This window comes from Heteronotia binoei, chromosome 19, assembly GCF_032191835.1.
Source record: "Heteronotia binoei isolate CCM8104 ecotype False Entrance Well chromosome 19, APGP_CSIRO_Hbin_v1, whole genome shotgun sequence".
NCBI lineage: Eukaryota > Metazoa > Chordata > Lepidosauria > Squamata > Gekkonidae > Heteronotia > Heteronotia binoei.
The window spans coordinates 24,318,498-24,339,054 of record NC_083241.1 but is presented as its reverse complement, the minus strand read 5'-3'; the positions used below and the strand labels follow the sequence as shown (position 1 = coordinate 24,339,054).

Here is a 20,557-nt window from a genome sequence, read left to right as displayed (position 1 = left end):
AAATTCAGTTCGTGGAAGATCACTTCAAAGACAGCTTTTCAATCTTACTCTTGATGAAGGGGCCGTGGAAATCATTTTGCACACAGATAAGTAGGCACAAATTTCTGCAAAGATTTTGTGATTTGCTGAATGAAATAAGAAGGTTTTTGAAGAAGAGGGGAGATGACAAAGCAGAGTTGGAAGAGTGGTTATGTGATCTGGCATTTCTCGCTGATTTTACAGGTGCACTAAGTGATATGAACATTGATCTACAAGGTAAAAACAAATGCATTGGCGAGATGATGAGTACAGTTTCATCCTACAAGAGCAAATTTGAACTAATGATGACTAACCTTGCAAACAACACTTTTGATCATTTTCCTAATACGCAGGACCATCTGGGACAATATCCAAATTTTGTTTTTCAGAACGAGAAGTATGTGAAAGAAGTCTGCTCTGTTATCCAGGAATTCGAAAAAAGATTCTGTGACTTCCAAAGAATTGAAAAAGTTGTGGAGTACTTGTCATACCCATTTAAAGCAGATATGGACATTAAGAAAACTGCAGCTGCTATCAGTAAAAATTACTCACTGGACAAGGAATCTCTTGAAAATTAAATAGTAACCCTTAAAAATGACATTTTTCTCAAGACTCATGCTGAGCAAGAATTGTTTTGGAAGCTAGTGCCTAGAGACAACTTTCGCAACTTGAGAAGTGAAGATGCAGTGAAGCTGTACACTCCTGTTTCGGTTCAACATTTGTGTGAATCTGCGTTTTCCCATCTGAAAATGACCAAGAGTACATGACAGACGAACATCTCCAGGATTCCCTGAGACTGACCCTCACACAATATTCACCCAACTTCAAAAAGCTGGTGGATGAAATGCAGGCTCAGACGTCTCACTAATTAGCAAGAGCGAAGTTTTAAAGATTGTGCAAGATCAGCCTGGATCAATACTTGACCTACATTTAACACAGATTACTCAATAAAAGTTAAAGAAAGTTATTAAGACAGTTAAAGAAAGTTATAACAATCAAAATTTAAGAAAAACTGTTCGCAGTTCTTTCTGGATCTTCGTCTCTCTGTTTTGTTTTTGCTTATGTTGCTTACCAGTAAATGGCAGGTGCATTGTAAATGGGGGGGGGGGGCAGTGGAACCCAACTTTGATGGGTTAAAATCTAATTCGAAACTAATATGAAACTTAAATTTCGTGGTGGTAGATCACCAGCACTTCTGTCTGAAAAAAATAGATCACGACCTGCTCAAAGTTGGACATGTCTGCTCTATATGACAGCCCTTCAAGTACTTGAAGATGGTGATTACATCACCTCTCAGTCGTCTCCTCTCCAGGCTAAGGAAACTCTCCCAGCTCCTTCAGCCTTTCCCCATAGAACTTGGTCTGAAGACACCCCACCAACTTTGTTGGCCTTACCTGGATGCGTTCCAGCTTGTCTATATTCTTCTTAAACTGTGGTGCCCCAAACTGAACACAATACTCTAGGTGAGTCTAACCAGAGCAGAGTAAAGCGATACCATCACTTCGCATAATCATCATCAACAAGAACAGTATATTAGAAGCCTTACTGAAATAAAGATAAACTATGTCTACAGCATTCCCCTGATCCAGCAAGGTAGTAACCTTCTAAAAAAAAGAGATAAGGTTAGTCTGACATGACTTGTTCTTGAGAAACCTATACACTGGCTCTTAGTAATCACACCATCTTTTCTAAATGCTCAAGGATAGTATGTGATGATTTGTTCTAAAACTTTTCCACATATAGACGTTAAGCTGACGCGTTACTTGGATCTTCCTTTTCCCCCTTTGCTTGCCTCTGATCTTCTGGCACCTCCAAGAATGCTCAAAAATAATGGCTAGTGGCTATTACATCAGCAAGTTCTTTTAGTACCCTAAAAGATGCAGCAGTTCATCTGCCCCCCAAGGGTTTAGTTTTATTTAAAGAAAATAGGTGTTTATGTACTACTTCTAAACCTATCCTAGGCTGCAACTCCCTTCCCTCCTCATGTGTTCTGTTTTTGATATGCTGAGCACCATTTCCCTTGCAAGAGAAAACTGAGGGAAAGTAGGAATTGAGCAGTTCTGCCCTCTCTTCATCATCTGTTACAATTTCACTTTCCTGTCCCTGCAAGGCCTACAATGTCCTTGTTCTTTTTCTTACTTTGAACATAAGAAAATAATCTTTTTTTGTTGTTTATTGCATCTCTCACTAGCACTAGCCGAAGTTCATACTGGCCTTTAGCTGTCTTAACACTCTCTCTACAAGCACTGGTTATTTGTTTACATTCATCCTTGGTTATAAGGCCCTCCTTCCATTTCCTAAATGAGACTTCACTACTACCTAGAGTGCCCACTACTTACACTTTGTCCTGGGACACGTGAAAGTGAGCGACTACTAGCTGTCCTCAACCAGGGCTAGCATTTTTTCTGCCCTGGCCCCTACCTGGTGGAACTCTCTGCCTGACAACATCTGTGCCCTGCTATCTTTCCACAGGGCATGTATTGCAGAGATGTTCTACCAGGTGTTTAATTGAGGACCGTGATGACTGTAATACAGTCTGGTACTTTCCCCTTCCCATCTCCTCTAGCCTCCCTCCCCTGTGAGGGATGGTGGCTCGGTGGTAGAGCATCTGCTTGGTAAGCAGACGGTCCCAGGTTCAATCCCTGGCATCTCCAACAAAAAAGGGTCCAGACAAATAGGTGTGAAAAACCTCAGCTTGAGATCCCGGAGAGCTGCTGCCAGTCTGAGTAGACAATAATGACTTTGATGGACCGAGGGTCTGATTCAGTATAAGGCAGCTTCATATGTTCATATTCCCTGCAAATTTTTCACCATCAGATGGGTTAGACTGCATTAAATCTCTTCAATATATTTTATATTTTTATTCTGGAATTTTAATTGTACTTTGTTGTACACCATCTTGAGCCCTGTTTTTCATGGGAGGGTGGCCTAAAAGACTAATGTAATAAATCAATAATAATAAATAATAAGGAAAGTAGGTATTCAAAAATCTCTGCTAAGGGGCAGGATTCTGGTTTAATTTTCCTTGCCCAAACTGTGAAACGCTTCCATTTAGACTTGTAAGATGTCCATGAAGATAGTGAAATCTCAGCTACTGTTTTGGAACAACAGTCTACAGAGAAATGTACCATGTGTGGCAGTGCTACATGGTGACATAGGGGGCCTATGGAGATGAAGTCTTCTGTTATTGGCAGAGTAATGATCCTGCCCTTCAATAGATTCCACAATATTGGGAATTATGCCCTTCTTGGCCAATGGTGGGGCTATTAAAGTGCAATTTTTTGTCTGATTTGACCTTGAGTATCACTCTGTGTAGGAGTGGGAAAGGCGGGAAGGCATAGAATAGGGTGTGAGACCAATGGAGTAGAAAAGCATCCATTAGTGAGTGGTTGCCCGTAGCATCCTTGGAGCAGACTTCCATATTTAGAGGTGACTGAACTCCAGTGCATGGAGACCAATATCAGCGGAAGGCCTAGGCCTCTGTGCTTTGTTTGTCGGCCCTCCAGGGCAACTGGTTGGTGAACATGGAAAACAGGATGTTGGTCTGGATGGACCTCTAGTCTGACCCAGCAAGGCTCTTCTTATGTCCTTAACTCACCTGTTATCTTCCCACACATCTGCCATCCTAACCTGTACTTGTTTAGCAAAACACACCTGTCCTGTACTACAAGATATGTGCAGACCAGCAACTGTAGATGACTTAAATGAGCCAAGCCAAGCTAAAAGTTGCAATACAATCCCCCACTTTGCTATAATTTCAGATCATCATTCCCTCAACTCCAGGGCAAGACGTGCAAAGGGACAGGTTTTGTGCTCTGTTAGACATGCTTAGCACGTTTTAGCTGCTAATTTGATCCTTATTTTTTTGCGCTGGAGAATTTTGTCTAAACATCCCCCCTTAACCCATTGCTCCTCACACTCGCCCCATTGTTGTGTATGTGAACTGAAGTGAGTATATTTGATGGTGTTCCTGCCTGGCTCATCGGAGCCTTTAGGGCCAGGCTTGGGGACCTAGGAACAATGGGCAGCAAGATCCAAATCCCTGCTGCACTGTTTCAATCACGGGCCTCCTGCTGGTTTGAATGATCGAATGGCGCGCTTGTGTGGGAACCCTGATGTGTATATAGTTGGCCCAGTTCTCCAATCTTTTGAGTTCAGCCCTTGCCATGCTGTACTTAATAAAGGAGCTGTGATCACTACCACTTCGCCTCTTCCTTGCGTTGAATCCACTATATTACACCATGGTTGACTGTTCAGATGATTGCTGCTTCAAAAGGGGGCAAAAATGGAAGGGAAGATTCAGATTTCCCTTATGGCTTGAGAGCATGATGGAGAGATCAGACATTTGGAATTGTGGGGGGAAACTGCTGACATCTTTAAACCTTGGAATTTCCCATGTTGGAAAATCAGCAATTGGGGAGGATTGACAAAGGTGTGTGTGTGTGGGGGGGGGGAGGCAATGACTGTGGGTCAGGTTAGGGATGATGCTGTCTGATCGTGCACTTTAAATCCACAGCAACGACATCAGACCAAACAGCTCCATTACAGTGTTTCATCTTCTTACCTATCATTTCTTTTTGAATGGAAGGGACCATGTCCCCAAACTATATCAGGTGGAGGGAGGGAATCCACAAGCTGCCAAACTAACACTGTATGACTGCAAGAGAAGTGCAATCTGAATGTCTCCTCTAAGAAATAACACTCAAAACAGTTGAGCAGGGCCTCCAGCAAATAATATCCAAGTGGCTGCTGAAGAACAGCTTTCAGAATCCCCAGAAGACCTAGGAAAAGGCTACAAGAGAGAATGCTCTTGCAAGACTCAAAGATCCAGGAAGGTTCAATCAAGTGACCTGGCAGATGGGTGACTCTGAGGAAAAGAGATGGGATAGAAATATTTTATATAATAAATACGTTTAGTAGCTTGCAATATTTTTCATTTGTCAGAAGTAGCTCTCATTACAGGAAAGGTAGTTGAGCCCTGTGGTGCAGAGTGGTAAAGCTGCAATACTGCAGTCCAAGCTCTGCTCACGACCTGAGTTCGATCCCGGCGGAAGCTGGGTTCAGGTAGCCAGTTCAAGGTTGACTTGGCCTTTCATCCTTCTGAGGTCGGTAAAATGAGTACCCAGCTTGCTGGGGAGAAAGTGTAGATGACTGGGGAAGGCAATGGCAAACCACCCCATAACAAAAAGTCTGTCAAGAAAATGTCGGGTTGTGATGTCACCCCATGGGTCGATAAGGACTCAGTGCTTGCACAGGAAACTACCTTTGTCTTTTTTAGGTGACCCCTGCAGTAGATGATCACCTGCTGGATAGTGGCAACTTTTCCCCACTCATCATGTTGCAGCTAACTTAAAGCTAACTCATTAGGGTTTGTAGAATCTTTCGGGCTCAAGTGCCGTGTTCTACTGGAGAAAGTTTTCCTTCCAGACGTTTCATTCTCAGCTGCGGAGAACATCCTCGAGGATGTTCTCCGCAGCTGAGAATGAAACGTCTGGAAGGAAAACTTTCTCCAGTAGAACACGGCACTTGAGCCCGAAAGATTCTACAAACCCTAATGATGTTACCAGCTGTGAAAACCTGAAATCTTTAAAGCTAACTCTTCAAGGGAAGAGACACTCAGAGGCAGTTTGCCATTGCTGCCTCCACCATAGCAACTTACATTACAGCAAAGACATAAAGTAACAGATCTCAAATAAATAAATAAATAAATAGTTCCTTGTAACCTGAGTTTTCTGAGCAATTCTTATACATAACAAGCAATAGTTCTACGCACAAAGAATCATAGAGTTGGAAGGGACCTCCAGGGTCATCTAGTCCAACTCCCTGCGCAATGCAGGAAACTCAGAAATACCTCCCCCTAAATTCACAGGATCAGTATTGCTGTCAGATGGCCATCTAGCCTCTCATAATCTCATATTTGTGGCCTCTGCACAGACCCCACAGAAACATACATTTGGATCCACTACCCTTCCTGACTGATGCACGGTTTTTGCTTTCTCTCAAGGCAAAATGTGCGCTAGAACATCTTTGAGGCTACGGGGCTGTGCGTCAGTCCTTCAAGCAGCAACATTTTCCCCAAGTGCCATTATGACCCTAAGTGCCTCCTTCAGCATGACAGCTCTGCAGCTAAGAGATCCATCTGTCAGTGAGAAATGATGAGGGGCCACCCAGAGAGACGGAGTGTCGCTGCTGGCCTCCAGAACATTTTTCTAGTACTTTCAGTGCTAGGTAATAATTGGATCAGGATTCTTTTCTAACATCTGCTGCTGGTTCAGAACTCTGGCTCTACGTTTCCCAGCTCCAATCTGACAAGCACTCTGAATGTTATTCATTCTTGTGAGTTCAGACTGATAGAGAGAAAGCGATCTCGCTTATCACGCAGGAAAGGGGGGGGGCCTTTCAGATCAGTTGTGGGAAGAAACATGTGGGAACAATATTGTCATTTTGACAATAAATTTTCAGAGGAATTTGTAGAACAGATTTTTGGCGGGTGGGGGAAGGCAGCCGAATAGAATACTTTTATAGGGCAATGGGACTGACTGAGGGAGGAAGGGGAGAGACACAATAGGAAAAGTTCAGCTGGATATTTGTGCACTGCCCTTTTATAAGCCAGAATTTATAATAACTGGTAGAGGGGTCAGCTGAAGCTGCGATCTGGTAGACCTGGTAGGTCCAATGCCAATTTGGGCTGCGACGCATGTGCTATGAGCAGAGGACAGAACTGGCTGCCTGAGGCAGTTAGCCAGGCAATGTCTTGCTGTATCAAGAGCTATGGACCTATTTTGTAGGCCTTCAGTTGGGACATAGGAGCAAACAGAGTCTCCACTATACTCCATGTGCCTAGGGTAGGGCTGTTTCAGTGAACTTGGATAAGAGCTCACCTTGTACTTGTTGTGCCTTGCAATGCGGTCCAGAAGTTACTGCGCAGTGATGCTACAGGGGTGACCAGAGGAAGTCCACTGGTCGCTCGATGTAGCGCGCAAAACTACCCCGCCAATCAAGATCTGTGGCGGGAAGTTTGACTGGCCAGGATTGGACCTGGCCAGACTGAAGGTTGTTCCGGGGGTTTGTATATATAGCGGGACCCAGCCCGCATTTCTCTCTCTTGTGATGTACCCGCTAATAAAGTATGTTGCCTTCAACACGTCTCGTCTCCCAGTACATTACAGTACTGATAAAGGAAACTACGTCAACAGGATTGACAACTTGTTGGGATTCAATGGTATTTTCTACAGCAGTTAGAGCGTAATGTCCTAGCTGTTTCTTAAACCAATTTTGTGAGCCTTTAAAATGAGGGAGTATTAACATGCAAATAAATAAGCCAACCTATTCCATAAATAAAGAGAACTGACGTTTAAAGAAACCTCAGGAGTTTTTCTTCTTAGAGCTACTCTTACATTTAAAGACAATGTTGCATGACACAGGCACGCGCTGCCAACTGCTGCTTTATTTTAATGGGCTGAATTGGCTCACTCTTCCGTTCTCACGCTCTCATCTCCCAGGTGGTGATCCATGTGTTTCGAGGCATTTCCTGAGAGCAGTTCAGAAGGTGAAAGATTACAGGGAATTTTGCCTGTCTAGCCATTCTTTTTAATTTTATTTTTGGCAGCCTTGGAGCACCTTTAACGTCTTCCTCTGTGGACTGGGTGGTTCCTCCGTAGAATATGTCTAGCTCTCCAATAACAGCTTTGCCCAACCTTGGCAAAAGTCAGATGACTGTTGCCAGCTCACCAGTGTCTTATTCTTTTAATTCTTCTCCTTCTCTCTCTCTCTCTCTGAAAAATGCCTCTCCTCTGACAACTCCCTATGCATTTGACTCAAAGTACACGCCAACCAGTGCAGTGGCATACTGCTATCATTTCCTCTTTGCTTAGTTGCGTTGAATTTAAGGAAAAATAATCCCTAGATGCAACCCCCTTGTTTGATTTAGTTTAAATAATATGTCCATACAGAAGAGAAATGTATTTCAAACTTTCAGTTATCAGCCCTGAAAAAGTCCTTCACCATCAAAGATGACACCTCCCAGTCTAAAACAAGGCATAAATCAAGTCAAATTTGCAAAAATTCTCTGTAGTTAATTACATAAATATGCACAGCTGCTTTTTAGTAAATGAGAAATTCAGAACTAAACTAAGAACTTGGGTAAGAGTTTTCAGTCCTAGGATTGTTTCTCATGTCCAGTATCCCATCATTCAACCAGCAGTAACCAGACCATGAACAGAATGGACAGCAAGAGCAGACGTTCCATGTACACAGCACTCACAGAACAGAACAATTTAGCATTCATATAGAAGATGGCGGGAGTTTTGAGATCTTGAGATCTTTGAGATCTTGACAAAATTTGATGAAAAATATTGCTGCTTTACACTTTGGAGGTTCATGATGCCCATTATTTACATCTCCTGTGTAAAATTTAGGGTCATGCTTATGCTTACAATACAACAAGATGCTTTGGAATATTGTAGTGCATCTCTGCAATGACAGAATTTGTTCATTAAATGTATCCCCAGAGCTTTTTGTGTAGAAAAAGACCAGCAAGAACTCATTTGCATATTATGCCACACCCCCGATGGCACCATTGTTTCACACAAGGCCTTTTTTGTAGAAAAAGTCCAGCAGGAACTCATTTGCATATTAGGCATATTAGGCCATTTGCATATTAGGCCACGCTCCCTGACACCAAGCCAGGAACTGCGTTCCTGCGTGTTCCTGCTCAGAAAAAGGCCTGTGTATCCCATTTTAAAAGGTATTTTTCATTACATATTTTTAAAAGTTTGATTCCTAACCCCAGTGGCATTTTAAGATGTCAAAATCTTCACACTGTGTATTGATTCCTTTTATGGATATAGACTCAGATCATGTAGCTGAGTTCATCTGCAGTAGTGGAGCAAGATTCACACCCAATAGCACACCTTAAAGACCAACCAGATCTCCAGCGTGTAAGCTTTCAAGACTCAAAGCTCAATCAATTCTAAATAATACATTCTCTTAATTTAAAAAACTCTTCTTAGCACAAAATGGTTGTCACAAATTGCATCCTTTTTGGCATATTCAGCAGAACTTGGCAAAATCCCTCAGTCTGGTTTTCAAGTGCTTCTCGTGATAAAACATGCTGGCCAGAGAGGGCAAGAATGTGCTAAAGATATCTTTTAGTATCTCATTCTCCCTCCAAACAACTATACATCTGATTGTCTTTTCTTTCTTATTCAGGAAGAAAAGCTTAAAATTAGCTGCTCTCCCCTATAAAGGGATTCCCGCCCCCCCAGGGATTCAACAATTCTTCCAGATGTGAGGAGCCAAGAGAACCGCGAAGCCAGTGCTCACTAGCTCTCGTTTTGGGAGAGAAAGATTTCAAAACACAGCTTGGCCAGAAAGAGCATCTGATGCTGTGATCCAAGCAGTAGTGTTTCAAGAAGGTATGCATCTGAGATCCAAGCAGCTGAGCAATGGTCTTGGCTGATGGAAAATATCTTTTCTTGATTCCATAGGGCTTCTATTTCTCCATGTTAATTGCCTTCATTCTGCAGCAGGGAATAATGTAACACTGCATTTTTTACATTTTCTTTTTGTCTGCAGATTAGATGCGATACACGTGATCATCCTTCAACAATAGACACATTTAATAGGGGCTTTATTGAGTCCAAGAGCCCCGTGGCACAGAGCGGTAAAGCTGCAGTATTGCAGTTGGAACCCCCTGCTCACGACCATGGCCACTAGCTGCTGACAGACCAATCCTCCATGAGTCTATGATCTCCCTTTAAATGCCTGCAGCCATCACTATATCCTCTTTCTTTCAAAAGAAAGACATAAAAAACCAATAGGAGAGCCAGTTTGGTGCAGTGGTTAAGTGTGCGGACTCTTATCTGGGAGAACTGGGTTTGATTCCCCACTCATCCACTTGCACCTACTGGAATGGCCTTGGGTCAGCCATAGCTATCGCAGGAGTTGTCCTTGAAAGGGCAGCTGCTGTGAGAGCCCTTTCAGCCCCACACACTGTTGTTTGGAGAGAAGATATAGGAGATTGTAAGCCGCTCTGAGTCTGATTCAGAGAGAAGGGCGGGGTATAAATCTGCAGTCTTCTTTTTCTTCTCTGGCAGTGAATTACATATTTTCATTACTGGTTGAGGATAAAGCAAAAAGTTGACCTTAATTGTTGCAATATTTGTCTAAGCCTTCTTTAAAACGCTTTTACAAGAAATATGCATTCTTTATAAATGCATCCATTCATATTGTTTCTTTATGTCTTTCTTTTGAAAGAGTACTGTTAGTCCCTTCTACTTAAAACAATTTTGGGAGCTACACTTTGGGAGTTAATGGCTGTTTTTCTTCTGCTTGGTCCTCAAAAGTACAGAACCACTCATCATCATCTGTAAACAAATATTTCCTACAGTCTATCACTTTAAAAGGATCATTTGCTACACTTCAGTGATAGGCTTCAGTAAACCAGCCAAAGAAGAAACAGGCATGCAAAGTGAAAGGTCTCGGGAATCACAGACCTTTGTAGGATGAATCAAAGGCTTAAAGCGCAGTGCTCTGTAATCTGAGCTGTCCCAATAAATCTCTAGCAATAAACCCTTTCAGATCCTTAAATTGACTCTTCAGAAACACAAGGGCTTAAGAGTATTCTGGAATGCTCTTGGAACCAGTTCTGGAGACTGTACTGTGCTGTGAGGTTAAAGTAGAATCAATCAGGCAACAGAGCCTGATGATTCTATCATGACAGAGGAGTCTGTGCTTTCAATTCGGCATTGAGGTTGGAGTTTTCAAGGGACTACTAGGAGGAGAAGAAACCTGCTAGCTTAAACCCAGAAATGGCCGAACTACCTGCAAAGCAGGAGAAAGGCTAGCCAAATGGAAACGAGTTTCATGTTAGAGAAAAGAAAACGGGAGGGGAAGGGGTTACATGGAGTTTAGCGACAGGTGCAGAGGGCTGCTCTCTTCCACAAGCTCCTTTTGCCCTGAAAACTGGACCTCCTTCTTTATGCAGGATTGGGGTGCAGCTGGGATTTGAGTCAACAGCTGGACAATGACTCAATTATTCCTTTGTTGCTTCTTGGACAATAGTCTGTACTTCTTCACTACTGATAATACAACCTATAACAAAAGCTTGTGCAGAAAATATATTTTATAATTTTGTGCTGATTAATTTGTCAAAGACTACATTTTTTTGGCTCTCTGTGGCTATCAATCATAGTTTATCCAACACTTTTCACCTTAATATTGGAAAGCAGTTCCAAACCTAATGTTGTTGCTCAGTTGCACAGTCAAGTCCGACTCTTTGCGACCTCATGGACAAAGTCACACCAGGCCCTCCTGTCTTCCACCATCCTCTGAAGTCTGCTCAAATTCATGTTAGTTACATCAGTAACGCCGTCCAGCCATCTCATCTTTTGCTGTCCCCTTTTTCTTTTGCCTTCTGTCTTTCCCAGCATCAGGATCTTCTCTAGTGAGCGCTCCCTTCTCATTTGATGGCCAAAGTATTTGCGCTTCAGTATCTGACCTTCCAGGGAACAGTCAGGGTTGATTTCCCTTAGGACTGACTGATTTGATCTTCTTGCAGTCCAAGGGACTCTCAAGATTCTTCTCCAGCAACACAGTTCAAAACCAAACCTGATGGGGCTACTCTAAAGTAAGTGCTTTGAAGTTGCAGAGAGTGGCGCTTCAGCCACAAGGCTTAACATATACAATAAGAAGCAGAATTCGCTGATTGCCATAATTGTTCACTTATGTGGGTGTATCCCTCTATCTGCTATTAAGACCTTTTGGTGAGTTTCATCCACAAAGAAGCCGGTTGGCCCACACCATTAGCACACTTCTAAAAACAGTGGATAAAACCGTTTCAAATTACCAGAAGTTGCATCATTATGGATTATTGTTTTAGCATTGCTCGCTCTCTCTAATATGATGTTGCTCCCTGGGGAATACTGATTAAAATAGGAACCAGATGTGCTTTCCATGACCAGATTGAAAAAAAAGATAAACTACTATAGAAAATCAATTCAAATAAAACAGAATGCCTCAAGGGTGTTTCTAGCAATGTGGGGTGGGTTTGGGTGGTAGTGGTGACTACACAAGTCTTTCAGAAGGGTGGGGACCATGCTGGAAATGGCCTGAAACAAAACTCTCCCTCCTCTCAGAACAATATGAGGGGTCACTGAGACCACCAAGATTCTTAAAAACATTAGTTTCCACTGCATATGCCACATCAGGTTTAATAATAAATCTAAAGGAAGGCCAGACAGATTCCCCAGAAGAATGAAAACTAGACTGTTTCCCCAGAGAAACACACATGGAGAAAAGCTCCAGGCCCAAAGCCTGAAAGATAAAGCTGCAGAGGGAAGAAAAGTGTTCTAGGAATTAAGATCATAAGAACAGCCATGCTGGATCAGAGCAGAGGTCCATCAGCCTGCGATCCTGGTTCCCAGGATCAGATGCCTTTCTATCTTGATACTGCGTTGGAAAACAGCACGATCTCCTGTCTATATCTTTCCATAGGAAAAAGGAATAGAAACCAGAAATTGTATTAGTCTTGGGAGGTAGAAAGAAAGAACGAAAGAAAGAACAAAAGGAAGGAAGGAAGGAAGGAAGGAAGGAAGGAAGGAAGGAAGGAAGGAAGGAAGGAAGGAAGGAAGGAAGGAAGGAAGGAAGGAAGGAAGATCACTAAGTATGTCAGAGAGTTCCACATAATTTTTGCTAATGTGTTCCTCCCAGCCTCACTCTTGGTTGGTCTTATGTTTTTATATTTGAAGTATAGTGTGGCCGTGGCTCAGTGGCAGAACATCTACTTAGCATGTGGAAGCTCTCAGATTAAACACCTGGCATCTCCAGTAAAAGGATCATTGATGTGAAAGACCTCTGCTGAGACCCCCTGATTCTATGGTTTTGTGAGGAAGTCTGAGGAGGGAAGGGTTTTGGGAGGAAGAGGCCTCAGTTGGATATAATGCCATAGAGTCCACCTTCCAAACCCTAGACCTGGCAACGACCTCTGGGTGACTTGAAACCGCCCATCTTGCATGACTAACCCATGCCTGGCTGCTTGCTAATGTTCAATAGCAGCCATCCTATGAAAGCTCCCTCCCCCTCCCCCCAAAATTAGGTTGGTGGATGGCTGAGAAGGAGAGAATGAGGCAGATAAAGGAGAGAGGATATAAGTAAGCTTGCCAATTTCCAGGTCCCAGCGGGGGTTCTCCCGCTTTCCCAGGTTCCTTCCCACTCCCAGTCAGCTGGGCGGTGGGGGGAAGCCCCACCCCCACCCCCACCATGTGCCTTCCCACCTCTGGAGGCTTCAGGCTAAACTTGGAAAGGCTTCCTCTTGGGATGGTGTGTCTGTGTCTTTAAGGCTGAATGGGGGTGAGGTGGGAGCAGGCAGAACAACATGGCTGCTTCCAGTGGCTGTGAAAGCAGCCCAGCCCTTCCGTTGGTTGCACAATCTTTTCAGAGTTTGCATAGGAAAGGTAAACTTGAACCCTTGGTTGTTCTGTGTTACTTTGAAGAAGTTCAGCACCTCGTGAGTAGAGATGCCTTTTAAAAGTTTTATTAAATTTCCATAAAGATAAGAATAAAGAGAAAAGGGAAAGATGGGTACAAAAACAGTGTGTAGATAAACAAAAAAGCAGTACATTCTACACGTCGATAAATCATTAATCATAAAGAAAAGGGCTATAACATATTTCAATAAATTCAGCATAACAGTTCCATAATAATCACTATTAGCTAAACGTCGTATGTTCTCCATGAGTAGAGATGCCAATCCCCAGATGGGAGCAGGCCCTACCCCACTTCAGAGTTGTCTGAAACAAGGGGGGGATGTCTGCTGGGCACTTCATTATTACCTATGGAGGTTGATTCCCATAGGGTATAATGGAGAACTGATCCTTGGGTATCTGGAGGGCCTGTTTTTTGAGATAGAGGCATCAAATTTTCAGCATAGCATCTGATGACTCTCCTCGAAATGCTCCCCAAATTTCAAAAAGATTGGACCTCTGGGTGACTTGAGCCCCAAAAGAAGGTGCCCCTATCCTTCATTATTTCTAATGTAGGGAAGGCATTTATAAGGTTTGTGGTTCCTTTAAATGTGATGGCCAGAACTCCCTTTGGAGCACAGTTGCGCTTGTCACAACTTTGCTTATGGCTCCACCCCCAAAGTCCCCAGATATTCCTTGAATTGGACTTGGCAACCCTAGATATGAAGGTTGCCAGGGGAAGGGAAAAGGGACACAGTGTAAGGTTACAGGGGAAAGTGTGGCAAGATGAGGCAGGTAAAGAGGAAAGCAGAGAGGATATGGAGGTTGCAGGGGGAGGGAAATTAAAAAAGTGTAAGGATACAGGGGAAAGTGACCTTGAGGATTCCCTACCATGCCTGGCCTGGCTCAGTGGCTGGCACCACACAACTGGACCATAGTCTTCCTAGGTAAAGGCTGCCTGTGGGAGGGAAGGAACTTCCGAACCCTCGGGTCTGGCCCTATTGAGTCCTCCCTCCTCAAAGGCCAAAATAAGCCTGCCCCCTCTCCCTGTCCTTTACTGACAGAACCCAGCTTGGAATATTGTTGTTGTCTAGTTAGTCACTGAGAGAATCTGTTACTTAAAGCCTGCTCAAGGTTGACTCAGCCTTCCATCCTTCCGAGGTCGGTAAAATGAGTCCCCAGCTTGCTGGGGGGAAAGTGTAGATGACTGGGGAAGGCAATAGCAACCCACCCCGTAAAAAGTCTGCCGTGAAAACGTTGTGATGCAACATCACCCGAGTCGGAAATGACTGGTGCTTGCACAGGGGACTACCTTTACCTTTTTTAAAAATTCCTTTTACCATTTCTGAATTTTTTTAAAGCATCAAATGTCACATTTTTCGGCAAATCCCTCTCATGTTTGTAGAAAGATTAGTCTTGCCCATTCACAGCTCCAATCACTGGATTTAAGCATCCAAAGGTTGGCTGACTTTGCTATTAGAATGTAACAGGGGTGGCCTACGGTAGCTCTCCAGATGTTTTTTGCCTACAACTCACATCAGCCCCAGCCATTGGCCATGCTAGCTGGGGCTGATGGGAGTTGTAGACAAAAAACATCTGGAGAGCTACTGTTGGCCACTCCTGGAATATAAGAAACAGAAAGAAAGTAAATAAGAAACGTTTGCTCACCCAAACTATAAACAAAACTTTTATTCCTCCTTGACCACTATGCGGGCACTGAGGGATGATGCCAAAGAAAGCCATCTGAGGGCACGTGCCACAACTGGGAGCCAGACTGCTGCTCACTTTTGCTTTGAGAAGTTGGATGGGAGAAGTTAGTTTATGAGAGAAAGGCAGAGACATACCAGTCCTCTGACCCACACTAAAGAGGACTCTGCTAGGTCATGGACAACCCTTTCCATCAGGTTTATAAAACTGAAATAGAACATGATATATTGCTTCACTAACTGCGCCAGCAAGGCGGTATCTATGGTACTCGTAAAAATTCTTCTGTATTCCAGGGACCCAGAATTTTTTATGGTCCAAAATATCTGGTATTTGAAAAAAAAATATATATATATATAAAGTGAAAAAAAGAGAAAACTTTTTATTGGAATTGACTTCTGTTCCCCTGCAAGTTCATCCTCCTTTCCCATTACAAGCTACACAAAGTAAATACTGAGCAGCACTATCAGCATATTTTGTATTATATTCAACAACAGAATATAAACATTTCCAGCAAATGCAGCTTAGTATAAATATGTTTGCCAAGTAAGCGATTTCCCTTTCTTGGTTTATGCTTACCAGGGTATGCTTTTGTTTAAATGAGAAAATGATCTGCTAGTACCTCTTTTCCACTAGGCATTGCACATGCTTCCAATTTCTCCCCTTATTTGGGGTAATTTATCACCAAATAAATAGAAAAGACTGTTTTGGGAACCCCATGTTAAAATACTGGCACTAGATCAAAATCCCACTGTCTCCATGTCAAAAACACACAAATCCCAGATGCCAGCAGCATAGGCAACTGTGTACTCTCATGGCGAGAGACGTGTTGCTTTTAGCCCTTCACTGAATTTAGTAGGTTTTCCTGGAGTCAATCAGCCTCTCGATATTGATGATTAATCCTTTGCCAGAGATTTTTGAGACTTGTACAGATATGTAGGAAAAGTCCAGCAGGAACTCATTTGCATATTGAGCCACACACCCTGACATCACGGTGCGGTCTCATTTGGAATACTGTGTACAATTCTGGTCACCGGACCTAAAAAAGGATATTATAGCATTGGAAAAAGTCCAGAAAAGGGCAACTAGAATGATTAAAGGTTCAGAACACTTTCCCTATGAAGAAAGGTTAAAACGCTTGGGGCTCTTTAGCTTGGAGAAACATCGACTGCGGGGTGACACGATAAAGGTTTATAAGATTATGCACGGGATGGAAAAAGTAGAGAAAGTAGTACTTTTCTCCCTTTCTCACAATACAAGAACTCGTGGGCATTCAATGAAATTGCTGAGCAGTCGGGTTAAAATGGATAAAAGGAAGTACTTCTTCACCCAAAGGGTGATTAACATGTGGAATTCACTGCCACAGGAGGTGGCAGCAGCTACAAGCATAGTCAGCTTCAAGAGGGCATTGGATAAATATATGGAGCAGAGGTCCATCAGTGGCTATTAGTCACAGTGTATTGTTGGAACTGTCTGAGGCAGTGATGCTCTATATTCTTGGTGCTTGGGGGGGGGGACTTCTAGCCCCACTTGTGGAAGGGCTTCTAGCCCCACTTCTGAACCTCCTGATGGCACTTGGGGTTTTTGGCCACTGTGTGACACAGACTGTTGGATTGAATGGGCCATTGGCCTGATCCAACATGGCTTCTCTTATGTTCTTATTGTTTCGTACAGGGCTGTTTTTGTAGGAAAAGTCCAGCAGGGACTCATTTGCATGTTAAGCCACACACTCTGACACCAAGCCAGTCAGCGTTCCTGCTAAAAAAAAAGCCCTGTGTCCAATAGAACAATTGTGCTGAGAATGGGCCTTATGAAAACGATCAATAAGTCATTATGCATGGCTTTCACCAAAGAGTTAACTCCTATGTTACAGAAATAGCACAATCAAAACCGTTTTAAAATATGAACAAGTTAATCAAACAAAAGCAATTACACTAATCCAGCAGTTCACTTAAAATCAGTAAAACTATACAAGGCCTGATATATGCAGAAAGTGTACTGATATTAAATCTCCCTTTCCTAGAGTTGCCAAGTTCAATTCAAGAAATATCTGGGGATTTTGTGGGTGGAGCCAGGAGACATTGGGGGTGGAGCCAGGAGACATCGGGGCTGGAGCCAGGAGCAAGGTTATGACAAGCATAATTGAACTCCAAAGGGAGTTATGGCCATCACATTTAAAGGGACCACACACCTTTTAAATGCTTTCCCTACTTTGGAAATAATGAAGGATATGGGCACCTCCTTTTGGGGCTCATAGAATTGGACCCCCTGATCCAATCATTTTGAAATTTGGAGGGTCTTTTGAGGAGAGGCACCGGATGCTATGCTGAAAATGTGGTGCCTCTACCTCAAAATATAGCCCCCACCAAGCCTCAGATACTCATGGATAAATTCCCAATTACATCCTATGGGAATCGGTCTCCATAGGGAATAATGGCGTGCCCAGCAAACATTCCCTCCTTGCTTTCTGATGACCCTGAAGTGGGGGGAAGGCCTCCAAACTGGGGGATCCCCTGCCATCACCTGGGGATTGGCAACTCTACCCTTTCCCCCCACACGCTTCCCAACAGAATTCTGCATTTAGCAATTAAAAATGCCTACATCTATTAAAAAATACCGCAAAGCAATATTAAAACAGTGCATTTGAACTCAGGCAGTAACCATGCAGATAAGCAACTTCTATGACACTTTTCAGTATAAGAAAGGCAAAGATTAAGTCAGTAAAACTACACAGCCTGCTATTAGCATACTTAGTCCAGTTAATTAAAAAAGTATACTAATGGAATACTGTTCTTGAATTGCCCCAAAAGTCATCTCAGCATTTAGAAGTTTCAAACAAAAGCTCTTCAGCAAATTCAATTTCCAAGAATTTTATTTAAAAGTTTTGTAACAGCTAGTCACATGTTTTGTGATCTATTTATAACTTAGTTCATGCATTCCTTGCAAGGGTTTAACTATTGTCTGTGCATTGGGTTGCCAGGTCTGGATGGAGCAGCCTAGCTTGATCTCATCAGATCTCAGAAGCTAAGCAGAGTTGGCCTGGGCTGGAAAATACCTGGAGACTTTGGGGGTGGATCCAAGAGAGGATGGGGTTTGGAGAGGGGCGGGGCCTCAGCATGGTACAATGCCATAGAGTCCACCCTTCAAAGCAGCCATTTTCTCCAGGGGAGCTGATCTCTGCCATCTGGAGATTAATTGTAAAAGTGGGAGGGTGGCAACCCTATATGCACAAGAGGGCTTTATAACAGTCTGAAGCATATTTTTCCACTTAAGTGACCCAGGGTCTGTCACAGTTCTCTCAGAACTCTCTCAGTCCCACATACCTCACAAGGGGCTTGTTGTAAAGTGATTGTAAGCCACTTTGAGAATCCTTAGGGAAAAGAAGAAGATGATGATGATATTGGATTTATATCCTGCCCTTCCCTCTGAATCTCAGAGCAGCCTACAATCTCCTTTACCTTCCTCCCCACAACAAATGCCTTGTGAGGTAGGTGGGGCTGAGAGAGTTCTCACAGAACCTGGAGTTGGCTACCTGAACCAGCTTCCGCTGGGATCGAACTCAGGTCATGAGCAGAGGGCTCTGACTGCAGTACTGCAGCTTTACCACTCTGCGCCACAGGGCTCTCTATGCGCAGGGGACTACCTTTTTTCTAAAATGTTGCCCCTGAAGACCAAATTGAAAGTTTGAATCAGCTACCTTGGGTCATGGTAGGGCTGCCAATCCCCAGGTGGGGGCAGGGGATCCCCCAGTTGGGAGGCCCTTCCCCCGCTTCAGGGTCATCAGAAAGCGAGCGGGGGGGATGTCTGCTGGTCACTATGGAAACCGATTCCCATAGGGTATAATGGAGAATTGATCTGTGTGTATCTGGGTCTCTGGGGAGGCTGTTTTTTGAGGTAGGGGCACCACATTTTCAGCATAGCATCTGGTGCCTCTCCTCAAAAGACCCTCCAAATTTCAAAAGGATTGGACCACGGGGTCCAATTCTATGAGCCCCCAAAGAAGGTTCCCCTAAGGGAAAGCATTTAAAAGGTGTGAGGTCCCTTTAAATGTAATGGTTAGAACTCCCTTTGGAGTTCAATTATATTTGTCACAACCTTGCTCCTGGCTCCACCCCCAATGTCTCCTGCCTCCACCCCCGAAAGTCCTCAGATATTTCTTGAAGTGGACTTGGCAATCCTAGGTCATGGTGAGCTCCCCTTTGCCGGCAGTCATTAAGCAGTGGCTGCTTAACACTTGTCAGGGATGCTCTAGTCTAGGCTGATCCTGCATTGAGCAGGGGGTTGGACTAGATGGCCTCCATGGCCCCTTCAAACTCTGTGATTCTATGATTCTGTGATTCCATTAAGAAACTCCCAGTTGATGTTTTTCCTTCTGACTAGCAGGTGCATGGGAATCCAATTTAGAAAGGGACTACACTAAACCATTTCCCCCACAAGCCATTTTCCCTAAAATGACCCTGTTGGATGAACACACAGATCACAACGGCATCATAACATGGGCAAGGTTGCATACAGGCCGTGTATGTCTTGGTGGCTGTCAGTCCTGGGAAAATACCACCCACGCCATAGGTGAAGCCCACAAAAAATGGTTTGCAATTAATTGATAAGGCAGATGAAAAGGATATTTTTTTTCATGCTAGTAATTCACAGCTGCGCTCACTTCTCAACAATTCATATGGTTTTATGGCACAGTTCAGACTAGTATAAAAAGGTAAGAATGTTGAACAAAAAAAAGGTTGGTCACACGTGAGCACAAAAGGAGTGATAGGAAGTGGAAGTGGGTTACAACCCACGGTAAAATAATTTGTCATCCCAGCTTGCATCTTTTTTTTAACATCAAATTTTAATTATTGCACAGTTAATGCCATATAAAGCATCTGAGCAAAAAGAGCTCTATTACTTACACTGTTCACCACATGATTTATTTTCCAGAGCTGAGGGAGAAAGATGTGAAATGAGTTGCTGGCACTGAAACAAAAACATCAGGTAGACTACAAGCAACTCATTTAGATAAGGGAACACCCAAACAAGCCAGCTATGCAGAAATGCTAGTTATAAGCCATGAGACTAGTCTTCTAGGGAGTACTGTGGATGCAGGGTATCCACACCCCAAACTGGAGCCCCCACCCCCCACATGTCATTTAGTGCCAAGGGATTGTGGGACAGCAATAAAGTAGTTTCAGAAGGGGAGTGCATGAGCACCTTCACACCATTAGCTTTCAGAATCTGTTCAGATCCCAGTATCTAAACGGATCTCAGATAGCAAGCACTGGAGAAGACCTTTCTCCGAGATCCTGGAAAGCCACTCCTGCTCAGAGCAAGTAACACTGAACCAAACTCATCATTTGTCTCCCTCACTATAAAGCAGCTTC

General features: G+C 43.5%; 1 protein-coding gene across 1 annotated transcript in view; it reads right to left on the bottom strand.

The window, feature by feature from the left end:
* FAM227B (family with sequence similarity 227 member B) overlaps positions 1-20,557 on the bottom strand; it is a 143,662-nt gene that overhangs the window by 18,752 nt on the left and 104,353 nt on the right. The window lies entirely within an intron of this gene.